Source organism: Malaya genurostris, chromosome 2 (assembly GCF_030247185.1).
Source record: "Malaya genurostris strain Urasoe2022 chromosome 2, Malgen_1.1, whole genome shotgun sequence".
Classification (NCBI taxonomy): domain Eukaryota; kingdom Metazoa; phylum Arthropoda; class Insecta; order Diptera; family Culicidae; genus Malaya; species Malaya genurostris.
The window spans coordinates 132681902-132697686 of NC_080571.1; the positions used below are offsets into that span (position 1 = coordinate 132681902).

Below are 15785 nucleotides of genomic sequence, written 5' to 3' on the forward strand. Positions count from 1 at the left end.
GCGAGAATTGGGAACATAAACAGACAATTCGTTACACACTCACTTTAAAGGCATTATCATCTATGTATTTTGACCAGCCTCAGCCGCTACAGCCACCTATCGGAAAACAGCGGAATTAAAGTTGTACACCAGATACTATTCGACTCAGCTCGACGAACTGAGCAAATGTCTATATATATATATATATATATATATATATATATATATATATATATATATATATATATATATATATATATATATATATATATATATATATATATATATATATATATATATATATATATATATATATATATATATATATATATATATATATATATATATATATATATATATATATATATATATATATATATATATATATATATATATGTGTGTGTGAGTGTGTGTGTGTGTACGTATGTGTATATGTAACAAAAGTGTGTACTCGTTTCTCTCGGAGAAGGATGGACCAATTTTCACAAACTTTAAAAATGATTTTAATTTTATATTTTTTTAGATTTAAATGAATTTTTTCAAAATAGGACTTAAAACTCCACAAATCGATAGTCATTATCAGTAGGCAACTAAGCAAACCGATTCCGGCTATCCTGGTTCCCGGTCGCCGATTCCAGAAGCACCGGAATTAGTGTTCATATATTGTAAAATGGATCTCACTCACTTTTCTCAGCGATGGTTTGACCGATTTTTACAAACTTATATTCAAATAAAAGACACTGTGCTATACGAAATTCCTGGGATCGGACTTCCGGTTCCAGAGGTACAGGGTGAAGTGTGTTAAATATTATACACCGTCACTTAAACCGGTGAAACAAACTACGCAAAAAAGATTCTAAACTGGTCTTAAAACTACACAAATCGATCGCCATTATCAGTAGGCTGCTAAACGAACCGATTCTGGCTATCCTGGTTTCCGATTTTCGATTAACGACGGGAGAAAATAGTCATATGTTCAAAAGTGGATCTCACTCACTTTTCTCAGAGTTTGCAGATATCTTTGGGTCAAATGAAAGGTTAGGTCTCATGGTTCTACTAAAAATTGCTGCATATTTTAGGATTCAACAACTTAAAGTTTGAAACCGTCGTTTAGAGTATGACGGCAAAACGTATAAAAACTTCAAAATTTGAATCAAAACTAGTAGAGTTTGTACGTCATGTTTCCTACGCGAACGAAGCACTGTTTCATTCTGTAGGTTATACTAGTTAATGCACAAACAAATCGAAGAGAAACATTTTGAAAAGAACACCACAGTATTATATATAACAACAGCTTGCGATGCTCGATCTTATCGTTCATTGTCAAATAATGCTCCAAGTATAGCAACGAGACGCTGTTTTAACGATACACTCTACTACTCTTATAAAAAAGTGGGTAGATAAAGTCATAGACATAACTTGATGACGTGATTACGAATAAAACTAACACGTACCTTCACACTTCTGAATATTTAAAATTGTTCTTATAAATTCATATATTGAATGAATTGTGCAATGTTTTTTTTATTAATTCACTTCCAGCATTGTAACTGTGCTCCTACACTAAAGGAGTATAGGACCAAAGAGATTAAACAGTTGTTCGCTTGCGGAAGTACATACGGTGCGAATTACAATAATTTCAATGAAAGAAAATATCAAAAAGTTTTTAATAATAATATACTGACATTGAAAGTCAATTGCGCAGACTGGAATGAATAAAACGTGTTTTATATCTACCCAATTTGTTAACGCGACAATGCGACGTCGCTTTCTGCATCTAAATAGTCGCCCGATCACGTGAAAGGCAAACAAGCGTCACGAGCTTTTCTCATTCATACTCGTTAATTCCATACTATTGAAAATTTTGTCATATATTGCTGATCATATTGCCAATAGCATGGAGAAACAATTATGTTGTTAAGTTCACGATTCAGTTCTACTCATCCTTGTACAGGGTAAATTTGGAAATTGCACCCCATGGTAAAGTAAGTCGTATTAACGACAAAATAAAAATTGGACGAAAGTCGGATAATAGAGAGCGGTACGTGTTAGTGCGCATTTCATTGCGAGCTCCTGTTAATGTTTATCACTACTTCTTTGCGAAAAACATTGAGACTTGGTCCTATTATCTCCCATTCGGCTTCATTTCACCTGCCATGTACATCTCTTATTAATACGGCAGACGTAGACCTAAAATCAATCAGTCTCTTTTTTTTTATTCAATAGTAACATATTTCAAGGCACATTGCTTAAGCTCTTAGATGCCAAGGGTATTTTCTTCTTTTAAATTATAACTAACTTAAAACTAGGGTATTATCATTAGGGTGGTGGCGAATTCCGGTCGCAATGGTCGATTCTGGCAGATTCAGTCTGCAGCTGGCGATCGGCAATGGTCGGTGGATTAAATATGGCATTAGTGTCTTCCAGATGACGATTATACATTTCAATGGGTCCGCGGGAAACACCCCCAGGTCACAGAGACCCAGCGGGTGGCCCGCATGTTGGTCATCGACTGAAGTAGTTTTCCCGTGGGCGATCGTTTTGCCTAAGAGAATGAAAGAAGTATAGGTAAGTAATTCTGTGGAAAACGGGGTGAAAAGGGGGGTATGAGAACGAATGACTAAAAACGATAAAGATCTAATTAGTCGACATCGAGATGGTGGAGAAACGGAGAAAGAGGGAACGAAGAAGTTACCCGTAAAAAAATAAACCATTGATTGTACAGCATAAGCAATTGATTCACAATTAGATATATGGGTTACAATACATTTTATTGTATCTTGACAAGATTTTTTTCATTTCCAACGATTCAATATATTGTTTCTACGATTCTACAATTGAATTTATTGTACACGTGCTGTTTCAAACAATATGCAAACTGTACATTTTATTGTTTTCCAAGAAAACATATACGAAAAAACTTTATGATTTGAATTGTTACGATACTTAACGACCTATACATTCTATTGTAAAAAGCATTTTCACAATTAATTGAATAGTGTATAACAATACATTAAAATATTTTTCAACGGTCAAAGCATAGTTGTGGCAGGTTTTGTAACAGCAAATCGTATTGTTTTTTTACAATATTTTTTATTCGGGTAGTGACAGCAAAGAGATCTTGTTATTTTCTACAGAGATGGTGAACAGGCGAGGGATTTGGAGAATCGGGCGAATGTTAGTCTCGAACCTGTAGGTGAAGATTATTCTTAGCCTCGACAAGAGAGAGGAAACTACGGATTACACTTGTATATTAATGTGTTAAGGGTACTGGTATATGAGAAGCATATATAAACTATCCCGACTCGCCAACACATCCCAAACCGGAACATTGGGCGATCTACCTCGGGCCCTAAGGCATTCCAGTAGCTTCGACCTGGCGTCGCGATACTCTACGCACGACCACACGACATGCTCGATGTCCTGATAACCGTCGCCACAGGTGCAGAGACCGCTCTTCGCGAGCCCAATACGCCGGAGATGTGCGTTGAAAGTGTAGTGATTTGACATGAGCCGCGACATAACACGAATGAAATCGCGACTCACGTTCATCCCCACGAACCAAGGTTTCGTCGATACCCTAGTAATAATGGAGTGTAGCCATCGTCCCAGTTCGTCATTGCTCCATGAAGTTTGCAACTTTCGAGAGTTTTCTGACGAGAGATTCTGAAAAATTCATTGAATCATATTGGTTTTTCATAAATATCACCTTCTAATGCGCCCACTTTAGCCAATGAGTCTGCCTGTTCATTGCCTGGAATGGAACAATGCGATGGGACCCAGACTAAGGATATTAAGTAAGACCGCCCAGATAAAGTTCTCAAGTGTTCCCATATTTTCCTCAGAAAATAGGGGGGATACTTTCCTTGCTTCATTGCCCGGAGAGCTTCTATTGAACTTAGACTGTCCGTGACAATGAAGTAATGATCTTTGGGCAAGGTAGAAGGGTTAACGTTGGGCAACGAAGAAGGGTTAATATGCTGAGCCATGTAATCAAAATACAAGGACATAAAACGGGTCTGAGAATTGATCTCGACAAGCCTTTCGACGTTTTCAATCACCATCGGATTCAAAATATCGCATCGGATTAGCAATCGATATGAGAGGTCCCAAAATCGATTTTTCAACGTTAAGACGCCCGCCAACACTTTGAGACTCATCGTTTGAGTAGACTGCATGCAACCTAAGGAAATACGCAAGCAACGATACTGGATTCTTTCCAGCTTGATGAAATAGGTGTTCGCCGCTTATCGAAAGCAAAAGCATCCGTATTCCATCACGGACAATATAGTTGTTTGGTACAACCTGATCAGGTCTCCTGGGTGGGCACCCCACCACGATCCGGTAATCGTACGAAGAAAGTTGATTCTCCGTTGGCATTTTGGTTTCAGATACCTAATGTGACATTCCCAGGTGCTTTTGGAGTCGAACCAGACCCCGAGATATTTAAATGTGAAGACCTGAGCTATGGTTTCACCCCCTAGATGAAGCTGTAATTGTGCTGGTTCTCGCTTCCGTGAAAATACAACTAGCTCAGTTTTCTCCGTAGAGAACTCGATACTCATTTGAAGAGCCCATGTCGACAAGTTGTCGAGGGTATCTTGTAATGGTCCTTGAAGATCAGCAGCTTTGGGTCCTATAATGGACACAACGCTGTCGTCGGCAAGTTGTCTTAGCGTGCAGGATGTGTTGATACATTCATCAATGTTGTTTAAGTAAAAATTGTATAAAAGGGGGCTTAAGCATGAGCCCTGAGGAAGACCCATATAACAACATATGTTTGTAAACAACTTACCGCCATTGTTGCTGTGCCGTGAGCTCTAGTAAATTACTGTTTTTTTGGTTATTGAACGTTTATATTCTGTTTGTGGTGCGCTACTCGGTTGCTAATTTGGTTGGTTTCTATCTGGTTCTGGAGTGCAGTGCTTGGAGAGTGTTTTTCGATCAGTTTTTTGCAGCCGTTGGTGATTCATTGAGTGCACAATATAACTGATCATAGTCAACACATCAGTAAGACATCCAGTTCCCAGAGCTTTTACGTGACTGCAGCGCCATCTGTGTTTCAATGTCATCTGTCTCAGATCATTGCGATATGACCAATGCATGTGATCGGTGTGCCAAAACCGTCACTTCTGATGAGAATTTCATTTCGTGCTCGGGTTTTTGCAATCATGTGGTCCACATGAAGTGTGCCGGATTCAACAGACCGTTCTTGAAGGTACTTTCTGAAAACCCCAATTTGTTTTGGATGTGTGATCAGTGCTGCAAATTGATGAAACTCGCTCGTTTCCGGGAGTCTATATCTTCTGTTGGATGTGCGATTTCGGCGAATGGAATCGGTATGTGCTGAGCTGAAGGTCGAAATTTCGAAAAATAGCCAGCAAATATCTCGTCTTACCCGCCAAGTATCTGTTTCCACACCGGGACGAAAAAACGATAAGAGTGTTACAAACACTAATTTATCTCATCCGACTGCTAAGCGTCGTCGCGAAGACGGATACGAACCCGCTAATTCTTTCTTTTCTGGGCGGAAACACGTTGATGACTGCAACATTCAACCGGTTTCATCGTCTCCGTTAGTGTGGATTTATTTGTCCCGGTTTCATCCTAGCGTTACCAAAGAAATGGTAGAACAGATCACTAGAGACGGTCTCAATTGTAAAGACGAGATTAAGGTTGTACCGTTGGTGAAAAAAGGAATCGACGTCAATAGCCTGAATTTTGTTTCTTTCAAAGTCGGGCTGCTTCCTAAATTTCGCGACGCTGCACTTGATCCTGATTCTTGGCCCCAAGGTGTACTTTCCCGCGAGTTTGAGGACAATCGCAACCAGAACATCTGGTGCCCGCCAATCAGTGTCCTACCGCCAACTCCCGACGATGCTACAGCCGCAGAAATGGTGCCCGGTTCTTCGCCATCGATGTCGTTGTTGCGAACACCACCTAGAATAACAAATGATTTGTGATCGTACGATGAGGAGAGTTTACTGGGACGCGATGTAGTTGCTACTGTGGAAGTTCTCGAGCCCCTCGCCACAGTCGAGCTATTCCAGCCAGCGTACTCCAGTCGTCCCGGTCCTGTGTGCGAGTGTGGTGAGAGAATCTTCCGAACATCACTTCATGGCAAGTATAGTTTCGATGAGCCGCTTTCCAGTGTTGACTTGCTTCGCATTTCCAGTTGTCATCCTCCGGTACCTACTCTGCTGCCGTCTTGCTCTAGTGTGGAGCGTACCGCACAAATTGATGTTGCACTGAGACGCACAGAAATCTGCTTCATGGAAGCCCCTGATACGCCCTCCACAGTCGAGCCTCTGCAGCCTGCGTTCACCAGTCGTCCCGGTCCTGTGCGTGGGAGCGTCGAAGGGGTCTTCCAAACCACTCTTGACGGCAAGTATGAGCCTTGTGTGAACGTTTCCAGCACTGAACCGCTTTCCGTTTTCAGTCGTTCTTCCAATTTGTATGTTTACTACCAAAATGTAGGTGGCGTTAATACATGCATTGACGATTACCGATTGGCATGCACGGATGATTGTTACGACATCATTGCTCTTTCGGAAACGTGGCTCAACGAATTACGATATCCGTTTTGGGATAAGGGTCAAATTATGAAGTTTTTCGTACCTATCGCAGCTCCCATAACAGTTCGAAGAGCATAGGAGGCGGAGTGCTCATCGCGGTTAACCATCGTTTAAAAGCTCAACTGGTTGAGAGCACACCGGGACGTTGTGTCGAGCAGGTGTGGGTTCGTATTCAACTGGCTGATTTCTCGCTTTTCATTTGCGTGATTTACATTCCTCCGGATCGATGTCGTGATGTGTCGCTGATTACGGCACATATCGAGTCATTGCATGAAATTGCTGCCTATCGACGAAATCCTGGTTGTTGGAGACTTTAACTTCCCTAGTTTGAATTGGTGTGCCACTTCTGATGGATTTTTATTTGCTGATCCCGCACTTTCAGCATTTCACGCTAGCATAACTACCTTGCTCGATGGTTATAATCTCAACTTGCTGCGGCAATTCAACCACATCGTTAATGAGAATGACCGAATGCTCGACCTTTGCTTCTCCAGTAAAACCGATATCGCACCCAACATTTGCGTTGCGCCGTCTCCTCTAGTGAAATGTGTTCGACATCATCCTCCGCTACACATCGTACTCGAGACTAAACGTTTACCTCATGACAGCGCCCCCTCTAGCATCATCAGCTATAATTTTAATAGAGCCGACTATAATAGCATGACTGCCTTCCTAATGAGTATCGATTGGGATGACATTCTCGACAATGATGATGTTAACGCAGCTGTACAGACCTTCTCCAATGTACTAATCTACGCGATTGATTACTTTGTTCCGAAACGATCCGTCCGACATTCCAAACATCCGCCGTGGCTGAGCGCTGAATTGAAACATCTGAAAACATCCAAAAGAGCTGCTCTGACACGATACTCCAAGTATGGAGGTTACGTTTTGCGCAATAATTATATTCAGATAAATAAGTTATACAAGAAAACCGTGAAGCGCTGCCATGCCAATTATTTAAAAAAGGTACAGCATAGGATAAAGTCTAACCCAAAAGCTTTCTGGAAGCACGTGAATGAGCAAAGGAAGGAATTTGGATTACCATCGTTAATGCGATTCGGTGAGCGTACCGGTTCGAGTACTCAAGAAATTTGTCAGCTCTTTTCGGAACAATTCGCTCGTGTTTTCTCTACTGAAGCATTATCCCCACAGCAAATCGAACGAGCGGCAATCAACGTTCCGGTATCTAATTGCTTTTTGCACTCCATTGACATAGACGTGAATTCGGTACAGATGACTATCGCTGGATTGAAGTCTTCGAGTTCTGCAGGACCAGATGGCATACCGGCAGTTAGTTTGAAGAAATATTCGGCTGGAATAATATCGCCACTTTATCGTTTATTCAGAACCTCATTAACTACAGCAGTGTTTCCGGATTTATGGAAAGCTTCGTTTATGTATCCGGTTTATAAGAAAGGCGACAAAAGCGATATGAACAACTACCGCGGTATCACTTCTCTTAGCGCAATACCTAAATTATTCGAAAAAGTCATTCTGACTCAAATTTTTAACCATTGCAAGCAGTACATTGATGATACTCAACGCGGGTTTATGCCGAAGCGTTCAACAGCTACTAACCTCGTATCTTTCACATCTTACATAACAAACGCTATGTCTGACGGGTTGCAGACGGACGTTATCTATATAGATCTCTCTTCTGCTTTCGATAAAATCAATCATGACATCACAATTGCAAAATTAAATCGACTCGGCTTTGGTACAAACGTCATTCAATGGATACAATCATATCTCAGCAATCGACGTCTTACTATCAAAATTGATGATTGTGTTTCCGAAGAATTTGTTGCAACGTCTGGAATTCCACAGAGGAGTCATCTTGGCCTTTTTTTTTTTTAAATAACTATTTATTGGAATATGAGTTAAAATTAAATTATTAAGATTTAAATTGGGTGTTCAGCCACAAGTGGTGACTTTTCAGCCCTGTTCTATATATATATATATATATATATATATATATATATATATATATATATATATATATATATATATATATATATATATATATATATATATATATATATATATATATATATATATATATATATATATATATATATATATATATATATATATATATATATATATATATATATATATATATATATATATATATATATATATATATATATATATATATATATATATATATATATATATATATATATATATATATATATATGATTTGGTTATTACCATGAAGACATCATTTGCTTCCGCAATTCTGAGATTTTTGTGTAGGGAAAATTCTAAACCTACTTGTATTGTGTAATGAAAAGGAACTTATATACTAACTTACTAACTAATACAGAGAGCGAATCGATTCAATTGAAGATTGCATCGATTTTTGCCGGAATTTGCTTATAATATTATGTGACATTACATCTAATGGTTCTATATTTGTGAGTCTGTGTAACTCATTTGTACTAAACCAGGGAGCGTCCGTTCAGAATCATTTTCAGAATTTTATTCTGAATCCTTTGAAGCGTTTTCTTCCTGGTGGAACAACAGCTTGACCAAATTGGTACCGCATAAAGCATGGCTGGTCTGAAAATTTGTTTATAAATTAACAATTTGTTTTTTAGGGAGAGCTTAGAATTTCTGTTTATAAGAGGATATAAACATTTAATATATTTATTACACTTTGCCTGGATTCCTTCAATGTGATCTTGGCCCTTTGATTTTCCTTTTGTACTTCAATGATGTAAATCTTTGTCTGGATGGACCACGAGTTTCTTTTGCTGATGACCTCAAGATCTATAATACCATCCGCAGCTCAGAAGATGCGGCATTCCTTCAACGGCAATTGTAAATCTTTGCGAATTGGTGCAAAATCAATCATATGACAGTCAATCCCGAGAAGTGCTCAATCATTACGTTCACAAGGAAAAAGTTACCGTTCAAATTCGAATATTATCTTGAAGGATTCATGATTAGTAGATCGACATGCGTTAAAGATCTTGGTGTCTTTCTCGATGAGCAGTTATCATTCAAACAGCACATTAACTACATTGTTGCGAAAGCTTCACGCTGTTTGGGATTCATATTTAGAATGGCTAAGCACTTCAATGATATTCATTGCCTGAAGACTCTATACTGTACACTCGTTCGTTCTACTTTGGAATATTGCTCAGTTGTCTGGAACCCTCTTTACCTCAATGGAGCTCATAGAATAGAATCTATACAACGAAGATTCGTACGTTTTGTTCTTCGACGATTACCTTGGAATAATCCACATCAACTGTCGAGCTATGAAAGTCGCGGATTGCTGATTGGTCTTGACACACTACAAGTACGACGAGAGCTGTCGCGTGCTTTGATGATAGCTGATATTTTGAATGATAGGATTGACTGCCCCGCTTTGCTCCGTGAGGTTGATATCAATGTTCGTCCCCGTGCTCTCCGTAACAACGCCTTTCTTCGACTACCTCTACGTCGCACCAACTATGGAACAAACGGTGCCGTTATAGGCTTGCAAAGATCGTTCAATCGTGTATCATCTGGATTTGACTTCAACCTTTCACGGAAAACAATTCAAGCAAATTTTTTACTTAGTATTAGAAACTATCATTAGGACTACAATGTGTCTACTGATTTTAAAATAATAATAATAATAATAATAATAACTGGATCGTATTGTCAACAAATCACCATGCGCGAAATACATGTGTTTCTCGGACAATAGATTACAATAAAATTGTTCATAACTGGCGAAAGACCATGCTGATGCAGCTTCTCAGATAAGATATTTATTAAGAATGAATCAAAAGCCCTCTTGATGCCATTTGAATTACGGTTGAGAGCAACGCATAACAATCGTTCGTTCCTTTGCCCCTGCGGAAACCAAATTGTGTATCTGAAAGCAAGCCATTAGTCTCCACCAAATTATCAAGACGAAAGAGAATCATTTTTTCGAACAATTTCCGGATGCAGGAAAGCATAGCAATCGGCCGATACGAATTGTGATCGGAGGCTGGTTTTCCTGGTTTTTGGATGGCGATCACTCGCAATTGTCTCCAGTCGTGTGGGACAATATTACCCGTAAGAAACTTGTTGAATAAATTCAGCAAGCGCCTTTTGGCAGGGTCAGAGAGATTTTTCAATTTTTCAACAAGTTGAATTTAATTCTGTCTAACCTCGGGGCTTTATTGTTACACGACAAGAGTGCGAGTGAGAGCTCTACCATCGAAAACGGTGTTTCGTTTGTATTTGATGTCGCGGCGTGGGTGATCTTCTGTTCCGGAACAGAGTCTGGGCATACTTTTTTAACGAAATCGAATATCCAGCTGTTGGAATAATCCTCGCTTTCATTCGTGGCGTTTTGGTTGCGCATTCGTCGGGCTGTGTTCCAAAGAGTGCTCATCGATGTTTCTTTTGATAATCCTTCAACAAACCGTCGCCAATAACCAAGTTTCTTTGCTTTGACTAAGTTCTTCATTTGCTTGTCTAACGCCGCGTAATTCCGATAATTGTCGGGTGTTCCAGCCAACAACGTGTACTCTTCCTCCGGAGGAAGCTCTTTTGTTGATTCTAGTTTCTCAGATATCGAATTTGCGTATTATTTCCGATCAATATTTCGTGTGAAGTCATACGAAATATTGATTTTCTCCGATGGTCCTAATCCGCAGGCGATTGAAATTACGATAGGTAGATGGTCGCTACCGTAGGGATCGGGGGTCACCTTCCATGTGCAATCCAACCATAGCGAGGTCGAGCATAAGGATAAATCCAGCGCGCTTGGTCTTGCTGGTGGTGCGGGAATTCCGGTATTCAAAATAGTCATACTGAAGTTATCGCAAAGATCATAGATCGCGGTTGATCTGTTGTAATCATTAAGACAGACGTGAGAGTTAAAGTCTCCTTAAACTAACGTCGGCGTGGGAAGAAGCTTCATAATATCGCTAAGCCAGCGGTACCCAACCGTGGTTCTTGGTGGATTGTAGGTGGAAGCAATGCAAAGGTCCTTGCCTTTCATTGTGACATGACATGCGACAACTTCAATACCTGGTATCGATTGGAGGTTAATTCGATAGTAGGAATAGCACTTCTTGATCCCCAAAAGCACTCCTCCGTAGGGATCGTCTCGATCCAGGCGAATAATGTTAAAATCGTGGCAGTTTAGGGATACATCAGAAGTTAGCCAAGTTTCGCACAATGCAAATGCGTCACATTTCAGATTATTCACAATAATTTGAAAAGAATCTATTTTTGGGATGATACTTCTACAATTCCACTGTAAAACAGTGATTGAATCCGTGACCTCGGTGGATGAGTTAGCCATGGAAGGATACGATCGCTGAAAGAAGGGCCATTTTGCAGTCAACTGCTTCAAAAAAGTTCTAACTAGGGGACGGGTACAGCGTGATGGGTAAGTCGATGCCTTTCACGCCGCCCGCCTGGGTTCGATTCCCAACCCCGCACATAGGGTCAGAAAGTTTTTCTGGCCCGAAGAGGCGAATGACATTAATGTTAAAGCCTCTATAATTGAAACAAAAAAAAAGTTCTAACTGTAGGTATTAAAGCCATAAACAGGCTTTTAAGAGGATCAGAAATATTGAAGGTGTTAAAAATCCAGTCCACAACATCAGAGAATTTTATGAGCCCAGCACCCAGCTGGTTCTCTGTTGGGTTTTCAGGGGCACTTGGAGATTTTGGTGTCCCGGGAAGTGGTGGGAATTCCTTCTCAGAATTGAGTTTCCCGAGACCAGGAACTGTTTGCTTTGGAGCTTTGTCTCACCTACTTCTAAACATAAATGTTGGAGGCCCATCGGAAGACAACTTCGTACCCTTACTAGGGAGCTTAGGAGAGGATTTGTTTACTCTTTTCCTATAGCAATGAGGAACCGCCGAAGATGAACCTTCTAATGAATCGTTAAACTCGCACTCTCGAGAATGTCAGCAAAGGATCGCTTGGAGTGTTCCTTCAGGGAACGTTTCAAACCATCCTTGCGCACTTTGTACGCGGGACATGCCATCACGTCATGTGAACCCTCCTTACAGTAAAGACACTTTGCAGTACCCTTACCGCAGGAGCCATCCGCATGAGCCTCCCCACAATTAGCACAACGGGGCTTATTGCTGCAATGGGACACTGTGTGTCCCAGTTGCTTGCAGTTGGTGCAGTTCATGATACGCGGAACATAGAGACGAACAGGGAGGCGAACTCGGTCCAGGAGGACGTAGTAAGATAAAGCCGAGCCAGCGAATGTCACCCGATACGAGTCTGATTGGGAGTATGATTTGGTACCATCCCCCGCGATCGACACTGAATGCAATCGCTTGCAATCCAGTATCTTTACGTTCTTAAGTAGGGGGTTTTTAAAGCAACTCATCCCGTACTTAAGAACGTCATCGCAAGTCAAACTGGCATCGGTGACAACGCCGTCAATTTCGACTTCACGAGCTGTACACACGGTATTCCCGCGTAAAAAGCTCACCCTGAACGATCTCGTTAGCCTGTTTTGAGCTGGTTAACGAGACCCTAAGCTTGTCCGGGTAAGTACGTTGGGACAGCTCTAAATGCGAGTTTTGCTATCGACAGTTGTCTCCATTTTATCATCTGGTGGGTCAGGGTTTTGTTTCTCAGGGTTTGTCATGGCACGGGTTAGAAATCTGGGATACCACCAGATAATTTCAAGGACAGATAAAAAAGGGAAAGAGAATGATACTTAGCTTAAAATGAATAGCCACCAATGCCTGGCCTTGGCTAATCGATGTGCTACAAAACTCGGCCGCTGGGGCCACGCGTTGTTCGAATTGTTGTTGTATCTGTGTGCAAAAAACCTCTAAGAGGAAAAAAAGCTCACAGCACCGGGTCACGACACTACTCCAAATGTTCACTATTCAAAGTCTATACACTGCACTATTGTATTATGTGTAAAAACCTCTCAGAGGAACGAGCACAATTGTCTATTATACAATAACGGTACAATTTCGATTGTCCGATCGCTTTATCACACACGGCACTGGTTTTCAGCGTTTTGCAGTTAACAAAAGAACTTCCGTTCGCTCGGAAGGTTGAAACGGCAATGAATCAGTCTCTTATCGTTCTTGGATCGTAGAAAATAAGCTATACACGGCTTTTTTATAGAATCTTATATTTATTGGTTCAGTAACAATTTGTAGACTGAGCAACGCTCCATTTTCGCGACGAGCACAACCAATCATCACCTACTCAATACGACACAGTAGGCGAATTAAACAAGCTAAAGCGATGGTAAATATACCAATAAAGAGAAAAAGGATGCAGGGAAAGGAGACGGAAATTACAAGATCGCAGATTTTACCATAAACGCGACAATAAAATCAGTCTCATTACTTATTTCTCACACCTTGTATTGCTACATTTCCGTCTGATACACATTGAAAACAAGTAAACCAGTTAAAATCAAAATCTTATTGAAAAAAACTAATCCATTAGGAAATAATAATTGTTTTTAATTAGGGGTTTTTTGGTTTGTACAGAAAAGCACATATTTTATTTCAGCTTTCTTCACGTTTCGGCTCATCAGAGCTTAAAGTCGTTCAAATTGAACTCCATCTCCGCCTAACAGTTCAATTTGAACCGCTATGCAGACGCAAAGTTTACACTATTTATGTAACCCTAAATGTACACACTCTGCGGCGTCAGTCGTCACTCGTTAAATGAAAGCTCTCAGTATCTTAAACACACACACACACACACACACACACACACACACACAGAGAGAGAGAGAGAGAGAGAGAGAGAGAGAGAGAGAGAGAGAGAGAGAGAGAGAGAGAGAGAGAGAGAGAGAGAGAGAGAGAGAGAGAGAGAGAGAGAGAGAGAGAGAGAGAGAGAGAGAGAGAGAGAGAGAGAGAGAGAGAGAGAGAGAGAGAGAGAGAGAGAGAGAGAGAGAGAGAGAGAGAGAGAGAGAGAGAGAGAGAGAGAGAGAGAGAGAGAGAGAGAGAGAGAGAGAGAGAGAGAGAGAGAGAGAGAGAGAGAGAGAGAGAGAGAGAGAGAGAGAGAGAGAGAGGAGAGAGAGAGAGAGAGAGAGAGAGAGAGAGAGATGAGAGAGAGAGAGAGAGAGAGAGAGAGAGAGAGAGAGAGAGAGAGAGAGAGAGAGAGAGAGAGAGAGAGAGAGAGAGAGAGAGAGAGAGAGAGAGAGAGAGAGAGAGAGAGAGAGCGGAGGGGGGGGGGTTCAGAGTGATTGCGTAATCTTTCTAAATGAGAAAGGCAAAAAACGTCATCGTTAAGCACAAAGCAAGTTTTTGATTTCATTGAAGTTTGAAAAAAATCTAACAGAATCTACTAGTAATGATTTTAAAAATATAAATAATATGAGAAAGGTATCATTACACCACTAGGTGGATTAAAAAAGGTTTTTTTTTTTTAATATGAAGCGCTTGAAAAGTTACACGCGACAGAATAGTTTGTCTCAAACCATCAGTTTTTAAAACTGCTGCCATGATATTTGATGATGATGATGATGATGATGGTCCCGCCTCATACCCCTACAAAGGTGTGAGCTGGACGATTTACCCGAATAAAAAATATTATAGAAAAACAATACGATTTGCTGTTACAAAACCTGCCACAATTTTGCTTTGACCATGAAAAATATTTTAATGTATTGTTATACACTATTCAAATCAATTGTGAAAATGCTTTTTACAATAGAATGTATAGGTTGTTAAGTATCGTAACAATTCAAATCCTAAAGTTTTCTCATACATATTTTCTTGGAAAACAATAAAATGTACAGTGTGCATATTGTTTGAAACACCACTTGTACAATAAATTCAATTGTAGAATCGTAGGAACAATATATTGAATCGTTGGAAATGAAAAAAATCTTGTCAAGATACAATAAAATGTATTATAACCCATATATCTAATTGTGAATCAATTGTTTTATGCTGTAAAATCAATGGTTTATTTTTTTACGGGTATCTAAATGATAATAAATATTGCATCACATATTTTAACCAGTTAACTAAATATAAAACGATCTGGTTAATACAGCAGGTATAGATTCTCCTTCTAAAGTACAACTGAGAACAAGAAAACATTCAAATATTTCCGATTTACATCCAGGGTTATTCAAGAAATTTTCCAACCCGGGAAGATCCTTGAACAAATCAGGAATCGAACCCGATATCTTTGTCAGTATCAGACAGTAATTCACCTGGCCCTTCCCGCCGGACCAGTTCATCGCTACAAACATAAGCTACGATGGAGTAACGAGACTG

At 40.0% G+C, this 15785-nt stretch overlaps 1 protein-coding gene across 13 annotated transcripts in view; it reads left to right on the forward strand.

Annotated features, from left to right (window-relative positions):
• Positions 1–15785, forward strand: part of LOC131432674 (PDF receptor) — a 550466-nt gene that overhangs the window by 496846 nt on the left and 37835 nt on the right. Inside the window, exon 11 of one of the 13 annotated variants that reach the window (XR_009229939.1) lies at positions 2397–2547. The exons of the other annotated variants lie outside the window; for them this stretch is intronic. The gene's annotated coding sequence lies outside the window, so the exon portion shown is untranslated. The remainder of the gene's footprint in view (positions 1–2396; positions 2548–15785) is intronic. 13 annotated transcript variants of the gene reach the window in all.